The following is a 21,432-nucleotide window of genomic DNA, read 5'->3' as shown; positions in this document are numbered from 1 at the left end:
GTGATAGCATCAAGTCCTGTAGTAGCATTTGCTATGCAGTAACTTCCAAGAACCAAGCTTTGCCTGTGTTGTTTGCGCATGAAGACCCATTAGGCTAAATTAATCCCCAGGGTAAATGTACAGACTTCAACAGAATGTTATCAGGGATAAATTAGGCGTATTGATTTTTAATGAGGTTCTTACCTGAATAAAGAAAATAGAGTTTCTCTTCTGTTCTGTTCTATTGTTCTGCTGCAAGCATCACCAGAAGCACTTGCTTTGATCCTGAATTTTTAAATCTGGAAATTTTACATTTCTAAAAGGATTAGGAAACATTTTTTTTCCTCCCTGTTAAATGTGAGCAATGCCATTGTACAGTGGGATACATTTCCCAGAATTTACACATCTCCAAGTATCTTTTTCTGCAAACCAAGTGAATAGATTGCCTGAAAAATTACAGACTTCCTGTAGTTTAATGCTGACCTCCTCCTTCAGAGACCACCCTCATCACAAGGGGTTTAGTTAATGCTAATGAATTTCTAGAGAAATAATTTTGAGAAGTACAAAGTGATTTTTTTTTCTTTAGCTGATTTGGCTGAGATAATTCATGTCTTGCTGTTTCATGCCAAGGATTTCTAGTGTCACCCCATTGTCTGAGCTCTCAGGTGGGTAATCTAGGGATCACTCCTCATTACCAGTGAAGACACATCCTCTGACCCCCTGGGTAGTAGCAGGGCTCTTGAAAACAGAAGGATGTTACAAATCCCATGCTGTTTCCTGGGAGCTTGGTACACAGTTGATCCCAGGTATGGACATTCAGAGCCACGTCTTGTCAGGTGGCTTCTCTCTGTCATTGTCATCAATGCCTCTGCTCTCCATGGGAAGACAGAGAAAGCAAGTTATTTATAATTAGGTCTCTATGCCCAGATGTTTGAAAAAAAAACATTCTGTGATTCTGAAAAGTGACTCTTCCATCAGGTTGTGGTTGATTTTAGTACAAGTCTTGGTCCCAAAGCTGCTGCCCCTGCTGAGGTCTGGGTCCACAGAGATGGGACCATTTCAGTAGTTCATCAGTGACATCCAAAAACAATGAGGGCCTGTGTCATCACAGCCCTGTGGTGACATGCACGGCTGCAGGGAGCACATGTGAGTATCCAGGTGCCCTTTTAGGTGTGACTTCACTGTAGGTCCTCGTGTGACTGGAGATTTTTTTTTTTGTGTTTTTTTTTTTTTTTTAATATTCTGCACTGCATGGTTAAGGAAACTTTTCCATTACACCCAAATCTCTCTGGAGGCACAAAAATACTGGTTAACTTGCATCCTTTATAATGTTTAATTTAAACTTTTAGTTTTCAAAATGAAGAAGCATTTGTTCATTTCCTAAAAACTATTAGCTATCTGTTGGGAATAGACTTTGTTTAATAAACGGTTGGCTTGGCTTTAACCACTGATCTAAATGGCAACATGTCTGCAGATTCTCAAGTCATCAGTTTGTATTCCCAAATGTGCCTTGCCTAGTGGAAGAAATATTTATATTTACTCAGAAATGCCAACAGATGTTGCCTGTGCCCTTCTAGCACACACGATGAAGGCCAGTGGTTTGAACACTGGTGGTATGAACTTTGGGTCAATAGGTTGTACTTGAATATTTTTTTTACTCAACCTTTTTTTTTTTTTTACTTTTCAATATATTTTCACTATACATATATATATATATATATATATAGCCATTTGTATATATATATATATATGCATTTTCACTATATACATGTGGAATGGTATATGGGTCTTTTGCAGAGCCTATATGAGATTTTCCTCCCTTCCCATTTGTGATCTCAGGTCTGTACCTTTCACTTTTCTTTGTCTTGGAAATCCCCATAATTCCTGCAGTTCCCTGGGCTGTGGAAGAGACCTGCAATTTTCTAGTGCTTTGAATTGCAATTCCTTCTGTAGCATTTCATAGCAAAAGTAAAAGGAGACCCAAAATGTTTAAATTGGAATTTTCCTTTGGAAAAGCAATCATACAGGAATATTCATGCATTGCCTGGCTCAGGTCCTTATTTAAGAAACACAAAACACCAGATGTAAACTTCTTACAGGCTTAAGTGTGGGATTTGAAAAGTGATTCTTCTTTTTCAAGAGCACATCTTCCTTCCCAGAAAACACCACAAAACCCTTCACCAATCCCGTCATCAGCAGCAGAGATAAGGAATGCTCCAATGCAGAAACATACCCTAAAAAGGGAAAGGCCAATATTGACTTGAAGGGAAGCTTAAGCCCTCTAAACTCACCCCCCGGACAAGGAGAATCAATGTCTCTTGTAAAAAAAAAAAGGCTGCTACTGTTATAGAGCAGGCTGTTAAGCTATGCTAACAGTCGTATATTTCCTATTCAAAACTGTACCACTGTGTATATAAACACGGGAAGGTTTTGTTGCTGTATATGTCCAGATTTTTTGACATGCGTAGGTGGAGCCGCCGCAGGAAAGCCTATTCGGGAGCTGGGAGCAGCTGCCCTAATGGAATATTATTGACTTTAGTTACATCAGGGGCTAAATATAGATTGAGCAGCAACGTACACAGGGCTGTGTCTGACAGCCAGGACAGAATGTGCTGCTCGACGGACAGACAGATGGACATTGCTCTGTGCAGATGCTCCTTTTAGGTCAGGGAGCACTCCTGGGCTCTTTCACCCGGCACCACAACTCCCGTGGGCATCCTGCCACCGGCCAGCCAGGGCAGTGGATCTGGCTCCAAGAGGAGATGTGGTCTTAGTCTGGATTTGGACGTATCTCCTGTAGGCACCTGTTGGCAGGGCTCCCCCAAGTCGGTGGGGCTGTGTTGATTTATGTGTGGTAAGGGGCTGAGACCAGCAGCTAAAAAACTACAAGGAATACTTATACCTTGAATATTTTGCCCTGGCCTTCCTCTATTTCCACCTTTAATCCCTCTGCTCCACCCTGTCTCCCATCCAATCATGCTTTTGTGCTGTTTAAAATTTGTGATGGCATCCCCCCTTCTGAGCTTACACCTCCCTGAAGTTTTGTTTTTGAAGACAAAACCTGCATATCCAGCAAACATTCCTCAAAAGCCCTTCTGCAGCCTGGACTGAAAAAAAAAACGACCCATGTGTGCAACATCTGTGCACACAACAGGAGAGCCTGTCCCTCTGCTAACCTTCATAGAGAAGGAGCGTGGAGAGATCATCTGTGACATCTCTTGCTTCTTTGGGGCTGGAAAAGGTAGAAAGGAGCCTGTTCTTTCTCTTGCTTGAATAAGGATGAAGCCTTTCTAGGAAATTGGATTTTAATAATTTTTTTTTTCTTCCTGCCTCCAACCCTTTGCTGCTATTTTTAAGCTGGGAGAGCACTGGTATTGAAAGGGGTGTGCTTATCCTGACAGGCTTTATAGAGGAGCATCACAGGGCTGCAGTGCAGCTCAGTGCAGAGGTGTTAAAGAACTCTGAAGACCTGGCAAGCCACGGGGATGCTGAAGGCAATGCCCAAAGTGCCCTGAAGTTCAGACAGTCTTCTGTATTTTCCTTTCTGGGAAGGAAAGCCCAAGGCTCTTGTATCATAGGAAGTGGCAGTTTTGAAGTGAAGTGGGTTTAATAGTCTGAAAGCACCAGATTTGTGATTCTCTGGGAGAAAAGGAGCGTGCACTTTTCCCTTACTGCTGTTTGATCCCACAGATTTAAATCCAGCTAATGTACACAGACAGGACCTGTGTGGTGTCCCAGGTGGTTTATGGCTGCACAAAACATTTAGGCCAGAGCTAGAGAGAATCATCTGCTCATATGTGCAATGACCTACATGAACCAGTACTTTTTATGAGAAAACATTTAAAGGCTTTGGGGTCACAAGAAACCCTACAGCAACACAAGGCAGGGATTGATCCAATTTATCAGACTCTATTTACCATCTCCTTTATAATCTGTAAGAGATCTAGAATCTTGTAGCTTGGTTTTCTCTCTTATCTCTAGTCCTTCCAAATTCACAATCCAGCAAACCCAGGCTGTGTGGGAAAGGACTGCACTTATTATTATTATTATTATTATTATTATTATTATTATTATTCTATTTGGTAAACTCTTATTACAGCCCCTTTTCAATGCTCTGATCATTACAGAATTACAGAATGTACATTTTTGATAGCAGCTTTTGACAGCCTATGGAGTAAAACTGCACACTCCCCTCCCATTCAGTCTTTGGACAATCATTTTTTTGTCTAGAGTATGAGGAGGGAAGCAGAGTGAGTACATTGTCCTCTTAGATTTATAGTCCAGGAGATAGGTCACAACCCTTAGCCACTTTAAAAATGATCTATACTTCCGAGGCCTGGGGGACAAACATAGAATATATATTGTATTACACCTCGAGCCACCCTGGGCTGTGAAGGTGGTGCTGATCTGAGTCAGTCATTATGCAATGGCATCTCACCAGAGGGTAGGGAGAGCATGAACAGCCAGGGTGTCATCTCTGTGAGGCTGGTGCTGCTCCAACAGCGGGGATTGATAGTTCCAAGTCCCAGGAGCGCCGCTGATCCCTTCAGCATCATCCCTCCTCAACGCAGGGACTTTTATAAGGGTAAGGAGACACAGCTGGTTCTGTGTGTCTCCTGCAGCAGTGCTGCTACCAGCTGATGTGAGTTTAGTGCCATGGAGAGGGATTAGGAGCTTCACCCATGCCAGATGGTCTGCCGTCCTTGGTTGTGGCCACAGCAGAGCATTGCTGCCAGCTCCACCACCACGGCTGGGCCCGCAGCTAAACCTCACAAATGAAGGCACTTCACTCCTTAAGTTAATTTTTTTAGTATCTGCACAGTCAGCTGCAGCGAGACACACTTTGAAATGCTGAAAGCGGAGTTGCAGCCATTCAGTTCAGAGGAATAAATCCACCCTTCCTCTTCCTGCTCTGCCTCCAAGTGCTGAAGCTAGGCTTGGGGAAGCCCTGCTTCTCTGTACTCACATTTCCAGGAGAGAGCAAGTGCTGTGCTGTGATAGGGAGGTGCCTTTGGGTCCTCCAGTGCACATTCAGTCCTCAAGGGATTTGACAGCATCCACCGTGTCAAACATGGAGTATCCAGAATCTTCTTCTCCTGCTGAAATATTTGGCCCTTGCAAGTATAAAGCCCCATCAAGACTGACCCTTTGCCTGTCCCAGCCCAGTGTATTGTGGGAGCGCACAGATAACCTCTGGATTAGTTTAGTTTCTTCATCTTGGAAGCAAGGAAAACAGCAGTTAAAGCTGGAAATGGAAAGAAACAGAGATTAAATTTTGGATATTTTTACTAGCAATTGTTTGTTCCTCTTGTCAAAAACCCTGAGACATGAGAAAATATTACCTAGAGGCCTTTCCTTGCTGAAACTGTGCTTATCTTGTGATCTGTATTTCTTTCCCTATCTCTCTTATATTGCTATTATCATCCTTTTGTCAAAAGTCTTCCAAAGAGACCAGCAGAGATCAGCTCTTATATCCCCTTGAATTCCAGTGGAAGGGTTACGTTTGGTTTTCTAGGAATGACAGAAAAGATTTTAGGCAGATATAAACCACTGTGGTTTTGGGGGTTTTTTTTCTGGTCTCCTAAGCTTTTTTTTTTTTTTTTTTTTTCTCTATGCAGGGAGTGAGATTATTAGAGGGCTCGCTATTGTATTTCACTGCTGAAGAATGTGGTGAACCACCCACCTTTCCTGGTAGTGGGTATGGATTCATGCAGGACAGTCCTGAATATCCCGTTCTCATCTTTCTGCTTCAAAACCCAACCCTTAGGCGAGATTATCACATAGAGATTTCTTAACTTGGATCAACACACTTCACCTCAACAACGACTGTGTAAACCTCATAACCTCATAGTTACACATTCCACTGTATCCGACAACACACACAGAAAATTTTTTCTTTCCTCTTCCATATCCTTTCACACAGACTCCCCTAGCCCCAAGCCATGGCAGAAGAGCTGGTGTTGTCTCTTCTCCATCCCCTCATCCTCTCTTTGTCTTCAACCCCCACCTCCTCAGATGACCCCACTGTTAAACTAGGCTGAATGGGACCAAGATGTCAGGGAGAAACAGTATCTACAGCTGTCATCATGTTCTTTCTACTTCTATACTCTGTGTCAATCCCACCTTGTGCTTGCTTCAGGCATTTGGAGCTCACACTCTGTAAGATGCCCTGCAAGTTTTTATCGCACCTTGCTCGGAAGGACATTTTATTGACTTTAGGCACTCGTGTCATAAGCAAAGCATTTGTAAAAATTAAGATATGATCTTGCTGCTGTGTTGTGGGTTACTCCACTTTGCTTTGAAGATTACATGCTGAAAATCATTCCCTGACAGTCACAAAACTGGTGCAGCTTGCAAGGGCTTCCCCAGTCTTAAGCACTAGACATTGTGCTGGAACACATCTAAAGCTGGAATGAATTGAAGTGTGCCCATTGTATTGAAATCTCTGTGGCCTGTGGCCTGATGCAATACTAATTTTGAGATGTTCCAGATGCCCTTTAATGGTTAGAGCACTCTTAATGCACTGCAGCTGCTGTATTTTGGAATAACTTTTCTTGCCAAATTCCTTCATGTGTAAAACCAAGGGTGCTTATCTGGTGTAATGGGGAAAAAAAAAATTGCAACTGAAAGTATGAACTGAAATGATTTATTTATCACCATCTACTTTTACATAAAGCTTGATCATTATCTTTTTTCTTTCTGTGTCTATAGACACATCTGTCTGTACCATCTCTCTAAAGAAATCCATGCTCACATCCCTGCAACACATTGATTTTTAAAAAAAAAGCAGCCGACATCCTTAAAAGCTCCACAGCTGGACAGTCCCATTTTTAAATGTGTGGGCAGCCTTTGTGCCCATTTGCCATCATTTCCACTTTCCATCACATTTGGCTTGCTTCAGAGAAAAAGTCTGCTGCCAGGATTTCTGCTGGCTGAAACAAGGGTGAAGTTCTGGCCTGATTAAAATCAATGGCAAAGCTCCCAGGAACGAGTAGGAGAGCAGACTGTGATTTGGAGTACTTGGAGGGCATACACAAAGCAATCACACATAGCAATATAATTGCGGCCATTTGATGGATGCTAAAGTTAGAGATCAACAACCAGCAGATAAAAATAGCAGTAAGTTCTGCTGATTCCTAGTTCTGTTATTTTAACTACTGTTGAAAATCAATTGCTTTCCAGCCTTTCAGGATAGGTAAAAACACATCGCCTCCCATAGTAAAACTTGAGAATTTTGTTGTCTTGGAGTAAATACTACCCTCCTAACCGTGCTGCTGTATTGGCATCCTTAATATTTTCCACACGTACATGCAAGACCTGTTAACATGTTAATGGATTTGTTTGCTTGTCAGGGAAAATTTTGCCCCCCTGCAATGACAGCTTCAAACTCACACTGCAAAAGGGCAGGGCAAGCAGTCACTCAACGGACAAGCACAACACAGTTCTCCCGGCAATAAAGGCTTCGGATTCGAGACGGGTGCCTTGCCACTTTGATCTGCAGCACTGGTTTAATCATGTTAATGTGCTGTCTAATTATGGTAAACACTGCATATTATTCAAATTAAAAATGTATATTGCTGTTCACGTAGTCAGCCTGCAGACGTTTTCACGCATTAGTGTTTTCTAAGCTGAATGCCCTTTGGTCAGCAGCAGAGGCTGTGTGTTAGCCCATTAGTTAAAAAAGGGAGGTGGGTGATCAAATATAGTGGCCAGACAACTTGGACCATGTTTTTCTTGGCATGCACCTGGGAGTGAAACAGTTTCTCTGAAGCAAAGGTGTCACCGAAAAATCCTGTGTGAGGTGTAAATCTGAAATCTGCCCTGCATCCTCTGTCATCAGTATGAAACCATGCCTAGTGTGGTCTTGGATGCACGAGTTTGCCTGCCTTAGGTTGCACCCACCTTAAGAAAAGAGAGATTTTCAGAGTCAACAGCTTTGAGGATTCAGATTTTGTTTCCTCCCCTCATAATGGACACCAACTCTTGCTTTCCCAAAAGTTCATCTTGTTCGGTGGGCATCACTGGTGGGTGCCAAACTCATAAATGGATTTCATCAGAAGCAACAGTCTCTCATTGCAGTGAAAAGCAATCCCAGTCCTGGTTACTGGTCTGGCAAGCCTGCAATTATATATCCAGGCTATCTCTCTAGACACTGAAGTTTCTGAGACGGGCCCAAGGTGAAAAGTATTCCCCTAAATCTAGATCTGCAATTCCTCTTTGGGATTGCTGTGATTGTGTTATGGTATGCTGTATCTAATGAAAGCATCCATAAATAAACTTGTTATTTAGTGATCTTGTTAATGATAGGAAAGGAATTTAACACTAATAATAATAACAATAGTCACAACAATCCCACTCATACTCCTATTACTATTATTAATACTACTAGTAATAATGTCATGTTGACTCTTGCTGCTATCAGATATCCAATGTAGCTTCCCTTGTAAGAGTAGTATCATTCAAATTATTTGACATGACTATGCACTGTAAAATGTTTACATAGATATTTCAGTGCTTGCCACATTTTTATACCATTGTTGTGGGTTATAGAGGAAGCTGCTGGGCAGAATGAAAACATAAGAGTACTTGAAAGAGCTGCTTAACAAGTAGGCAATCCAGAAAAGCTTGGACAATTCAATATATATCCATCAAGATAGGTGCTCTCCTGGCAGATTTTTTTTTTTTTCCTATTCAGAAATGGGAATGGGAGTGCACTTACAGTTATGCAATTAGACCTATAAAATTCTACTTCATTGTATTAGGTATTTATATTTTCTTTTGAGGAGGTTTCTTCTATTTTTTTTTCTGGGATGCAAGTGTGGATGCTTAGACTTGTATGCTTAGTATGCTCTTTTATTCTTTTGATTGCCTCCCCATTCTTTTTTCACCAAGGTCCAATATGGAAAATTACATGGAAATTACTTCTGTGCCTTGAAATTTAATTAAGTGACAGGAGGAGTTCCTTGACACAAATTTTATTGTGATTCAACTGTCCCGGGTAGTTTCTTTGTTTGTTTGCTTTCCCTGTTTGATTTGTTTCTGTTTGTGGGAATTGTTCCCAGTCATCAATGCCTTGTAGACCTGAAATAGATAGGAGGAGCTGGAGAAGGACAGATTTTGAGGTTGGGAATGCCACATTCCTGGAAGTTTTTTTGGACAACTTAGTCTAATGGAAGATGTCCCTGCCCATGTCAGGGGGTGCAACTGGATCATCTGTGAGATCCCTTCCAACCAAAATGTCCTATGGTTCTGTAGTTCTTTGTACTAATGAATTTTTTGTGTTAATAAATACCTCAGAAGTTATCCTGTACTGATTTCAAAATTACTTGAACTGAGAGTTTTGCATAGGTGAATGTGACAAAATGGCTCTTCTTGAGTTTGTATGTTGGGAACTCTGCCAGCAGTCTTGTGTAAGTAGTGATGCCCTCACTGGATGAGGATACAGGTTTGTATAAAAAGACCTTCAAGAAAAAATCTCTCTAGGTGATTTACAAGATGATTTGTTATAGAAAACCCTCATCAGACCACATAACTCTCAGAAAGCCTGTTGATTGCTGTGTGTTTTATGTTGTTCTCAAATTTTAAAGATACTGATATTTATAAATTGATTATTTGATCAAACTTTACAAATATATTTTCATAGATTTGGCCACATGTAGTGGAGTTGAAATTTAGGATTAAATGGCACAAGAAAAGGGATGGGTGTTGTTCTGATCTTCAGACAAGAAGACAAAATTGGCTGCCTAAGTAAATAAATTAAAGAGCTGTGATGAAATAATTTCATGCTGGATATAGCTTTTGTGCAGAGCAGAGGGAAGGAAATTGCTGGAGGCACTTTGCAGAACAAGTGAGATACAGCATCTTCTTGGATGTGTGGTAAAGGGAGGGAAAGAGCATCAGTTCATCTGCTCCAACCCTGGGCTGTACAGGGCTTATCCCTTTGCTGCATTTCCCCGGGGAAAGGGAAAAGGGGCAGAGATCCTACTGTGTGTCTCATGCACCTTGTCGCAGCTCCACTCCAAATCACTGCATTCAGATCACTGGAATTTTAGAAAAAAACCTGAGTTCAGAAGATTTTTTTATCCTTCCCACTTTTGATCATTGCCTTGGCAATCGGCAACAAAACAGTCACTGAAAATAAGTTTAAGGGATGCCAGTGGTATCACAGAATCACCCACTAAGTGCCACCCACTAGATCAGGTTGCTCCAGGTCCTACCTAATCTGACACTGATTCCGCTCTCCATCACTTTGGCAGTTTCTGTCTCCATGTTCCCTTCCCCATGTCTCCCCCTCCTCACTGCCAGATCTGTGGTTGAACTGGTGCTGTGTGGCTGGGGTGCTGCTCAAGGGACCATGCTGGGCTGCGTTATGCCCAGAATCCTCTGGCCATTGATCAGGACAGAAAGTAACAGGTTCCCTGTGCTCCATGAAGGGGCAGCTGCCTTTTTCTCCAAGGTTCCTGGCTGTGGAAGGGGAGGACAGGCTGTAAATTTGACCCATCTCCTGCAGCAGGAGGCTGAATGCTTGGTCATACTTGAGTGCCTGGTAGAGTGCCAAGGCCCTGTTTGATCATGGAGCACTTTTTACACTGGACATGGCTAAGAGCTTTCCATTACCACATAAATAAGGCTCATGGGAGTTGGGTCTTCCCTCTTCCCCCACCTCTGACCCAAGGTGTGGGGGCAGCTGGCTTAATCCACCCCAGGGCCAGAGGAATGAGGACACCAGTGCTGCAAGAGGCGCCCGAACGTGACCAAAAACCAAAAGAGATTTCAGGTGCTATCAGTTTCCATCACATTTCTGAAGTTCCAGGGTGGCTCAAGGTACTTGTTGGGCCCCATCTGTGACCTGAGGTCCTATGGCCATGGTCCCTTCATGTCCAAGAAGGAAAAGCTGATGGATTCATTCACTGAAGATCTCAACTGGCTCCCAGCAGCAGAAACTGTAGCTGGCTGCACCTACTTGAAAACTTGCTGCACTTGAGGATTTATAATAATACTTAAAAAATCCCTAAGTCTCAGATCATGACCCAGTTGACAATATACATCTGTAGGAGGGCTCTCACCCTTGGCATGACATTTGTCCTTCCTTGGATGCACATTTTTGGAAAGCAAAAGTAGAAGCAGGACCTAGAAGGTGTTGGTCATGGTAGCTAAGCTTTGCTTCTTTCAGGGGTCTGTTTAGGATTGATTGTGTGCCTTTTTTGGAGCAAACCCATTAAAATGGAGACACTGAGCAATGGGGATGGTGCGATGGGTTTGTACACACTTTGGTCTGTGGGCTTGAAAATTAGGGGTGGAAACTGATCTGTAAAGATGAGCCTTGAGTGTGGTCTAAACAAAGGACACAGGGAATGAGGGCGAAACCACTTGTCCTGCTTTGTCCCTGTCCTAGACACCAACACTGCAACTAAAGTCTTCATTCCATCATAAAACAAGCAAACATACAAACAAACAAAACCAAAAATGTGCCTGAAATATGAGCTTTGTAACAGTGGAAAGTGATAGCATCTTACAGTGAAGGAAGGGGGAGAAGAACAAGGCCAGTGCAAGCTTGCTGTGGTCAGATTTCTGCATGAACCACTAGTTCACCACCTCCTTGGGGTCCTTGTTAGAGAACTCTGTCTCAGTGCATATGTTTTTATTATCTCGTCTCTGTGGGAATGTGAGTGATTTGATTTGGTTTCCAGACTTGCTGTCCTTGCTGCTTTTTGATTTTTTCGATATAAACCAGCCTGATAGGTCTTGCAGCCTCCAAGAGTTTCTTCAGCACACTTTGTAAGAAAATTTCCCTTGTTGTGTTTATTTCTGCCAGGTTGTTCAGGAAAGAAAAAAAGGAAAAAAAAAAAAACAGAAAACAAATTACTAGTATGGGGGAAAGAAAGGAAAAAAAATACCACACAAAACAAACATGGGAAATTCAGCATAGACCATTAAGAATTGGGAAGAAAAATCAATGACCAAAGGCCAACCAGGGACATGGGGCAAGGACAAACAAATCTAGAAGAGACAGCGGGTTCAGAGAGGGGATGAGTGAGAGCCTGGGTGTATTTTGCATCCAAATACAAGAATGCAGACAGAAGTGAGCACTGGAACTGGATCCACAAAGCAACCTGGCAGCACCCTGCAAGTACTGGAGAACACCGTGGGGACCTCAGGACAGGAGCTGGAGGGGTCTAAGCACCCCACTTGCCCTCTCTGAGGTTTTGCTCTCAGCCTGGGCCCTGCATGCAGCAAGAGAGTGAAGCCTCTCCCTACAAGACAACCCCTTCAGACGATGCCTGGGTCTCTGGAATAATAGATGGTGTTTTTACAACCTCTCAGAGGCCTGTTCCTGGGTAGACGGTGAAAGGCAATACCTCAGGACCACTGGGTTACAGGAGGTTGTAAAACTGCTCCTCCCCATATATATTTTTTTGACAATGCTTTCACTGAGGAGTGTTTCCTCTTTTTTTCTTTTTTAAATTTTATTTTTATTTTATTGCCATTGCAATCCTTCAGTCTTTTTTTTTTTCCTCTTCCCCCCTCTCATCCTCCCCTTTTCCCTTTGACCTATCAAACTGTAAGTCTTATTTCAAGCTGACATGGAGGCATTAAATGAGTGACTGGGCCACCAATTTAAGGGAATTGATGATCTTTCGGGCTTACACTCTCGCGGGTCAAATGATAATGTTGCCCTTCAGGTTAAATTCATACGTTACGTAGGGAAAACCAGGAGCTTAAACTCTACCCAGGGCCAGAAGGATGCAGGCAAAGTTTAGTCATAAACAATCATTTAAAAACTGATTTTGAAGAGGACAATTCAGGGATGTATAATTTTTCTTTTGTTGTTTCCATAATTTTTCTTTTTGTTGTGTGTTTTTCTCCTGGCTCCTGAAGGCAGCCATTCTCTGTGTTCTGTAAACTTTTAAGTAAAAATGTTTGTCGTACAGTAGACAAGGATAGATATGGAGATAGAGATCCAGATGGAGTGAGAGACAGAAATACAGAGAGAGATGGAGATGGACTAGTATAGGCAGAGATACAGATATGATTATAAATAATATAGATAGAGATAAATATATACTTGCATATATAGCTATAGATACTTATATCCATTTTATTTTGTCCCAGACCATGGGTACAACCAGAAGCAAAGGCATGAGGTTCACGGGGCTTAGAGTCTGATTTATTGGCACACCAGAGCAAGGCCTACAGCTGATATCATTACACTAATTATTAATTAGATTTGCTGCCTTCCCTGTTTATTATAGACTCCTTTCTGCCCCATCACATTCTCTCTATGTAAATCTTTCCAATCCATTTCTACATTCTCTTCCCTTTGCCTCATTGTCCTGCTGCCACATAGCAATGACCGATTACACTTTGGTCAAAATCAAGTACCTAAAGCTACTGAATAAGTGGGAAGAAATTACTAGCCCATCCCTTTTTTTTTTTTTTTTTTGTCCTGGTTTGCATTCTCTGTGGAATCATAAAAAAAATCACTGGTAATGGACATTTATTCCCCTCTGCACCCATGACAAATGAGATTGACATTTTGGGTCCTTAGCTGCTAATGGTTGCAAAATGGTTTAAAACCTACTGGGTCCATTCAGAATAAAGCCTGCAGTTACTTCTTTGGTCATAGATTTTGATAAATACATTCTTTTATTTGGGGGAGATTCTAGCAATTACATAGACCTAAAAAAAAAAAAAAAAAAGCAAAACCAAAACAAAAACCACATGAAATTTTGGCTCATAGATGTAAATGGGAATTGTCTGTTGTGTGAGAGAGGAAAGGAAAGAGAATTGTTAGTGATGGTTTACATTCACAGAATTCACAGAATTTTCTAGGTTGGAAGAGACCTTTAAGATCATCAAGTCCAACCCATGTTCTAACACCTCAACTAGATCATGGCACCAAGCGCCACATCCAGTCTTTTTTTAAACACATCCAGGGATGGTGACTCCACCACCTCCCTGGGCAGATGATTCCAGTATTTGACTACTTTCTGTGAAAAACTTCTTCCTTAAGTCTAGCCTGTATCTCCCTTGGTGCAGCTTGAGACTGTGTCCTCTTGTTCTATCTGTTGTTGCCCGGAGAAAGAGACCGACCCCCTGCTCACCACAGCCACCCTTCAGGAAGTTGTAGAGAGCGATAAGGTCACCTCTGAGTCTCCTTTTCTCCAGGCTAAACAACCCCAGCTCCCTCAGTTGTTCCTCATATGGCTTGTGTTCCAAGCCCCTCACCAGCCTCGTTGGCCTCCTCTGGACACGCTCAAGCACCTCAACATCCTTCCAGAACTGAGGGGCCCAGAACTGGACACAGCACTCAAGGTGTGGCCTCACCAGCGCCGAGTACAGCGGAAGAATGGCCTCCCTGTTCCTGCTGGCCACACCATTCCTGACACTGGCCAGGATGCCATTGGCCTTCTTGGCCACCTGGGCACACTGGTGGCTCATATTCAGCCGACTGTCAACCAGCACCCCCAGGTCCCTTTCCACCTGAGCACTGTCCAGCCACACCGTCCCCAGCCTATAACGTTGCAGGGGGTTATTGTGGCCAAAGTGCAGGACTCGGCACTTGGACTTATTGAACTTCATCCTATTAGTTTCTCCATCATGTAGTAGGTCAGAGGAACACTGGACTGCTGTCTCAGGGCAGTGAAACATGGTTCTTGATATGACTGCACAGAGCAGAGCAATACCAGTGGGATTTTGAGTTGATCCTTGCAGTTGTTTTTATGGGGCAAGGATGATGTCTGCAGGGGAGATGGTGTTAGAGAGAGCTTGGCTGATCTCCAGTGGTATTTTAGCTGAATTTACATCTAAATCTAAGTCAAAGATGGGGACTTAGTTGAATGCTTGGCCACACAAAAAGGGGACAACTCTCACTTCAGTGCAAAGAGCTTAGGTCATGTCTCTCATCCAAGAAAACATTTAATTGCTTGGGCTTTATTGCAGGGATAGTACTGAGACAGATACTTAACAGGTACTATTCAAGTGGAAAAAAAAAGACATCTGTTGAAACTATAAACCCATATTGCTTTCAAATATGTGGCTTGACATCATTTGCAGTGGCCTCACATTCAAGACCAGCAAGAGGTCTGGAAAGAGGACACCAGATAAGCACTGCTGCCCCAGACAGTCTGGGGAGGTTTCATCTCTCAGTGCAAAGTTTGTGCCTGTCATTTATCAGTCCTCCATTCAGGACCCAGCAGGGACAAATTCCTCACACTGGCACCCCTGGGAGCTCCTATCCCTGAAGCTGAGCCGTGAAGTTGCTTGAAGGGGATGAGAGGCTGCCAGCTCTGGGCTGGGCTTCCAGGATTTCCTAGTGGCACCTCTCACTGGGGAGGTTTCATCAGGCAGTGGGGCAGCAAACGGCTGCATCTCACTCTTCATACTTAGAATTTTGCAATATTTATACTGGAAAGGCCATGCTATAAATGCAGGGGTAGGTGAAGCGAAAAAAAAGTTAAAATAATTGGCAGATAAGACCACCCAATGTTTTGAGCCAGGACATGAACGGTTCTATGTCTATGACATTTTGGGGAGCTTGAGTATAATTTTTTCTCTCCAGGCTTCTGAGTTATCTTTGCAGAGTTCAGAAATCAAGAGCTAACTGTTTTCTCTGAAAGCATTTCAGTTTCCCAGTCCTTACATGTTTAGGCTGCAGATACCAATGAATTATTTGTGAAGGTCATGTTGAATTTGTAGGACACCATTAACAGTTGCCTTCAAGGGAAGCAAGCCTTCTGTCAGGAAATTTCTCTGAGAAATTGATTATTACTGCTATTATTTTTGTGGGATGTGTCATTTGGTGATGCTGGGTGAGTGCTGGGTTGGTAGGTTGGATGTTTGTGTTGGATATTTCACCTTTGGTAATTACCAGCTTTGCATTAGGAGACCTTCAGTGCAGACACATCTGACAAGGAAATACATCTGATATTTCCCAACAGCACTTTACAGTTGTTTCAAATAAATAAATGAGGGCTTCTCTTCCCCAGATCCTGTTGAGGTAGTCAGCAGCTTGCAGCAGGTAGATAGATTGCTACCTACACAGAAATGACAAGTATCCTCCAGGCCCAGGAGAGAGAGATCACTTATAGCAAGGACGCTGAGAGTTTATGAGCCACCGAGGAATAAATACACCACAAAGAGTTCTCCCAGATGTAACTGAAGTGAAAGGTTTTTGCCTCAATTTAAAAATAAGGTAAAGAAAATGTCTTGCTGATTATTATGTTTTGTTTTCCGTCTTATTAAGGTTTAAATGTACTTCTTCTAAACATCAGTGAGTTGTTTATTTAACTTTGAGTTATCATGTCACAGAAACTTACCTTTCATTTTCAGGCAGAAGCCTCAAAACTCAGAACCTTGATTAATAAAATATGAAGAGTTTATGCAATCTGTTTCTACTGGTTTGAAGGAACATTTTTTCTGCTACTGAGAAGACAAGTAGCATTACTAAGAAATACAGATATTTCACTCTCTCTCTCAGGCATTGGACTAGGGAATGAGATATGTGGGCAGAAATCTCAGCTCTGCCAGAGACTTTCTGGATGATGTTGGCTGGATCAAAAAGGCATAACTTTCCACATCCTGGAATCATATCATATTTGAGAGAGTTACTCAAGGTCTTTCTAGGAGAATTCTGGAGGTGCTGGTTTGTTCTCTATAGATGGAGTCTGGAATCAGCTGACACTTGGATGTCTAAGGCAGATAAAACAAACCCTTCTCTTCATCCTTCTCTTCATAATTTGGTCCATCTCCAGATTCCTTCAGTTAAATGGGCATAGCAATCTATCCTTTTTACCCATGCTTCTGGAACTGCCTCAGGGCTTTGTTGTCTCAGCAAATGCTGCCCAGTGCAACAACATGCTGATTCTGGTACTGGCCATGAGTTCTCACTTGCATTTCAGATAATAACAACAACAACAACAATAATAATAATAATAATTATAATAATAATTATAAATTTTAGGTCATTTAATGGGAGTTTGTTGCATGTAATAAGTTCATATCAGCCTTGTCCATGGCAGGGAGAGATGAGTGGAATGAGATGATCTTTTAAATCCATTTCAAACCAAGCCTTGCTGTGATTCTGTATTTTACATCTCTATTAAACTTGTGCTATGTTCAGCCTAAACATCAGTTTCGACGATGTTCATGCCTGAAATCCGAATTATAAAGTGAATGTGAACATCTAATAAAAATCTAAGTATTAGCATGGCATCCTGTGGTATTTGATAATTATGAAGATTCCTGCATGGATGTACAGACATAAGGCACAGTGGCATGACACATAAAAATTAAGTATGTTTTTTTTGATTCTGATGTATAAGGTGTTATATTAGAGGTTATACAAACGTCCTTCTGCTTTTGGAAAGACCAACACAGTTTTGTTTTTACATGAAGTTCAAGATCTTCAAGCAAAATAAAGGCTCCAGAAAGTGTGAATTTAAGACAACAAACTCATTCATAATAACAGCATAACAAAAAGCTAGAAGTTCTGCACAAATCTAAAATTTGGGCCTGAAAATGCAAAACAACACAAAGAACAAAGCTTTCCCCTCACTTTTCCGTGGCAAACAGAGAATAGGGGACATGCGAAGCATTTGTTTTTAATTTGTTTGTTTGTTTTGGACTTGTCCTAATCAAGGGCTTTTCCTAGCTGTTCCCTTCCTCCCCCGCCTCCCCAGACCTTCCAGACTCCCTTGTGCTTCTCTCCTCTCTCCTTTTATTTATTGAATTTTTGAAAAGAACCGAAGGGGGTCCCCAACATCCCATCGCCTTGGAGAGCTTGTTTCCCTACAGGGCTGCAGATGCCGGGCAGAAAGGGCTGAAACAGGCAGCAGAGAAGCAAGGAGAGTGTTATCAATCATTCAACATGTTAAAAGAGAAGAAGGAGCAAGAAAAAGAGGGAGAGAGAAGGCGGGAAGCGGGGTGGGGGGAAAGAGCCTGGGCTGAATTGGAGGAATTTCCTCCCCCCGGTTGCTGAAGGGAGGTTTTTTGGACATCTGCCCAGACACATGCCGAGTCAAAGAAGCGGGATAAATTCTGGAAGAATGAATGGAGGGAGAGGAGGGGTCAGGAGGACAGAGGGGAGAGTGGGCTATGGGGAGCAATGGCAGCTACAGGGACAAAGGAGGTCTGTGAGGGAAGACTGTAACAACAGCATGTATATGTGTGTGTATGTCTCTGTGTGTGTGTGTTTGTCTTTTTCCTTTTTTCTTTTTTTTTCTTTCTTTTTTTTTTTTTTTTGTGCCCGCTAGATGTTTCAAACATTCATTTCTTCTAGGGCACTTCATATAGCAGTGAGACCCTTGGTTTTATGGTGAGAGGCAGCTTTTTGTCTCTTGGATCTTCTTCTGTATTGCCTGAGACAGACCAGGTGCAGGAACAAATAGAATCTATAACCAGTCTCGCTGCATCAGGGTTGATAAACACATTTTGAACAGCAAGGGCAATATGATTTTTTAAGCAAAACTCATGGTAGGCTCTCTCTGTCTTCTAATATCTCCAGGCAAGCCAGTGTAATCTGAAGGATGCACTGCAATTTCTGTCTGTGCCAGGCAATTTCTGACTGTGGGTCAGGGCATAGATGGGCAAATTGAGTGGTCAGCTTGGACAACTCAGATGAAAGGTCAGATAAATCATTCTCTGTAGCAGACCTGGGATGTGTAGGTCATGATCTGGGCAGCTTGTTCCCATGCCTTCTCCATCTCTGAGGTTTCAAGAGGTCACTCCCTTGGCTCTCTCAGTTTAGCTGTTCATCCAAAGGAACTCTGGACTTGTTGGAGGGCGGATGTGGGTTAGGACCTGCTCAGATTGCTCAGATGGAGAGACAGCCAACAAAACTGTGCTGGCAGCAGTCCCTGTCCAGAAGAGCCAGCTGGACATGGATTGGTAGCAGTAACTCCTTCCTTATGTCTGATTCAGCCAAAAAAGGTTTGTCTGTCTGTCCTTTCAGGTCTCTGCTGGCCTTAAGAACTATGAATCTGAGAGTGGCTATGATTTTGCTGAAGAGTCTGTGTGACATCTTATGTACCCCAGGTAGACAGTCATTAGCTATTTCTATGAATGTTCTTTCAGTCAATGACTCTGGTTATGAGCCAGTTTCATGAACCCCACCCCAAAGAGAATCACAGCCTTGTGCTCTTGAAGCAGCTTCTTGCTATGGTTGAATCTTGGTCTGATTGTGCCACCCTTTTCTTGTGTTGTTTTGATAAGTTTCTGATTTTTTCATTTTTTATCTTTATGAGTTCTCTATTGTACTCATCTAGGGTGACCAAATCTTATCCAGAGCTTGAATTATTAGGGCCACCTACAGAACTGAGGGGTAAAGCCTCTGTCATCTCAGAGCCTGCACCCATAAAGCTGTTTTGTTTCAGCTGCTGATAAAAAACTTGCTACTCATATAAGAAAGGATTTAATATTTGAGCCAGGTCACTTTTCCATCATAACACATAATTATGGAATAGTAAATAAGACTTCCCAATGTGAAGAATTCATAGAATCATAAAATCATTGAATATCCTGAGTTGAAAGGTACCCACAACGATCATCAAAGTCCAGTTCCTGGCCCTGCACAGGACAACCCCCAGAGTCACAACCACATGTCTAAGAGCATTGTCCAAATGCTTCTTGAGCTCCTCAAGTCTTGGGGCTGTGACCACTGCCCTGGGGAGGCTGTTCCAGAACCAGACTACTCTCTAGGAGAGGAACCTTTCCATGATGCACAGCCTAAACCTCCCCTGACAAAAGTTCATGCCATTTTCTTGTCTCCTGTCACTGGTATCCTGTCTGCCCCTCCTCTTCCTCTTGGAGGAAGCTGCAGACTGACTGAATAGGCCTGGGAAGCTCACCTCAGTTACCGATTTTACAGAACAGAATCAGAGAATCACAGAACAGTTTGGATTGGAAGGGACCTTAAAAAAATCCAATTTCAATCTCTGCACAGTAGTCTGGGATGCCACCCGCTGAGTCAAGGTGCTCAGGGCCCCAGAGGTGTAAGGGTATTCTATCATCACAGTACTGTGACATTCACTCATGCCAGTGCAATCCATAGATTTCTAAAACTATAAGTCTTTGGTAAATGAATGGACTAATTAACTCACTGAAACTCCAAACTACCTGGAAGGTGCTTTTAATCAGATCCCAAACTGAAGGTTGTTCTGCTGTGATGACTCTGGTCAGCATTTTGTCATCCATAGGTTCATCACATTGTCTGCTCTCCTTTGGTCCAAAAAAATCCTCTGATCATCTGCTACTAAAGCTTTTCTAGAGACAGCAGCCACTACAAGGGTGTTTAAGATAAAAAATGTCTCCTGATACTTTAGCAAGTAGAAGACTCAAAAATAAGCTTGATCCATTTGTTATATTCATTGACATTGTCACCCTCTTGCTGTAACTGAAAATGTTTCTGTTGGTACAAACTGTAGTTAAATTTGCTTTGTAGAAAGTATCCTTCTTACCACCTCAAGACGCAAATAAACAGAGAGGTATCCCCAGAGCAGGTTCAAATATAACATTTTGATCACTCACACAGAACAAACATTGGTATAATTCATTCATGGGTTAGTTTTTCTAGCCCCTAAGATAAGCACAAAGGAGATAAGCATGAAAAGGAAACATGAACAAGGGCTTGTGTCTATAATAGTCATTATAATTTTGTATTGGGATGCAGTGGCTTTAAAAGAAGCAGTGGATGGCAATACTTGCATTACACTGCACTTAGCCTATGTTAAAGGCTTACACAAGTATATTAATTCAATTGTTTCATTTATCTTTAGTATAGCAACCCATTCTTGTTCACAAAATATCCAATTAATCCTTATTTTGCACAATTGAAATGCTGTTGACCCCCAAATACAAAATCAGAGCTTAAAAAAGTCTCCAGCTGTCGGGCCTATGGAAGTTTTGAGGATCTAGACAAGCCTTTTTTTACTTTATTACTTTTGTGAGTAAAATCACGTTGTTGAGAGACAGTTTGTATTAGAACACAATCAGGGACAGCACCAGCTGAGCAGCTTGATCTAGTGGAAGGTGTCCCTGCCCATGGCAGTGTGCTGGAACAAGATGAGTTTTGAAGTCCCCTTCCAACATAAGCCTTCTATGAGTCTGTGACATGTATGTCAGTGTTAATGGTGGGGCATTCCTCCTTGCTGTTGTGCTTGTTGCTCTGCTTAGAGGTGGGACTCAGAGCCTGGTTCCTCCTGCTGTCACAGTCCCAGTGAGCATAATTTTAAAATCCGTGTCTATTTCTTTTTTGGGTGGAATGAGAGAAGGATTGCTTTCTTGCTGTTGGAGTTGCTCAAGTTGAAAGTAGGGAAGCACCCTGTGGCTTGCACAGCTGTGCTGTACCACCTGCTGCAACCTGTGAGAGGATTTCGGCCTTTGGACTTGCAAACTTGGCTTCATATTCACTTCACTTTGATAGTTAGAAATAAAAGAGAAAATAAAGAAGAACAT

The 21,432-nt window shown here is 42.3% G+C and overlaps 1 protein-coding gene across 10 annotated transcripts in view; it reads left to right on the top strand.

Annotated features, from left to right (window-relative positions):
• Positions 1–21,432, top strand: part of SETBP1 (SET binding protein 1) — a 265,947-nt gene that overhangs the window by 76,149 nt on the left and 168,366 nt on the right. The window contains exon 1 of one of the 10 annotated variants that reach the window (XM_068175950.1): positions 566–644. The exons of the other annotated variants lie outside the window; for them this stretch is intronic. The gene's annotated coding sequence lies outside the window, so the exon portion shown is untranslated. Of the gene's footprint in view, positions 1–565; positions 645–21,432 lie in introns of those variants that run through there. 10 annotated transcript variants of the gene reach the window in all.

The sequence above is a fragment of the Anomalospiza imberbis genome, chromosome Z (assembly GCF_031753505.1).
Source record: "Anomalospiza imberbis isolate Cuckoo-Finch-1a 21T00152 chromosome Z, ASM3175350v1, whole genome shotgun sequence".
NCBI lineage: Eukaryota > Metazoa > Chordata > Aves > Passeriformes > Viduidae > Anomalospiza > Anomalospiza imberbis.
This window is presented reverse-complemented; position numbering and strand designations above follow the sequence as displayed.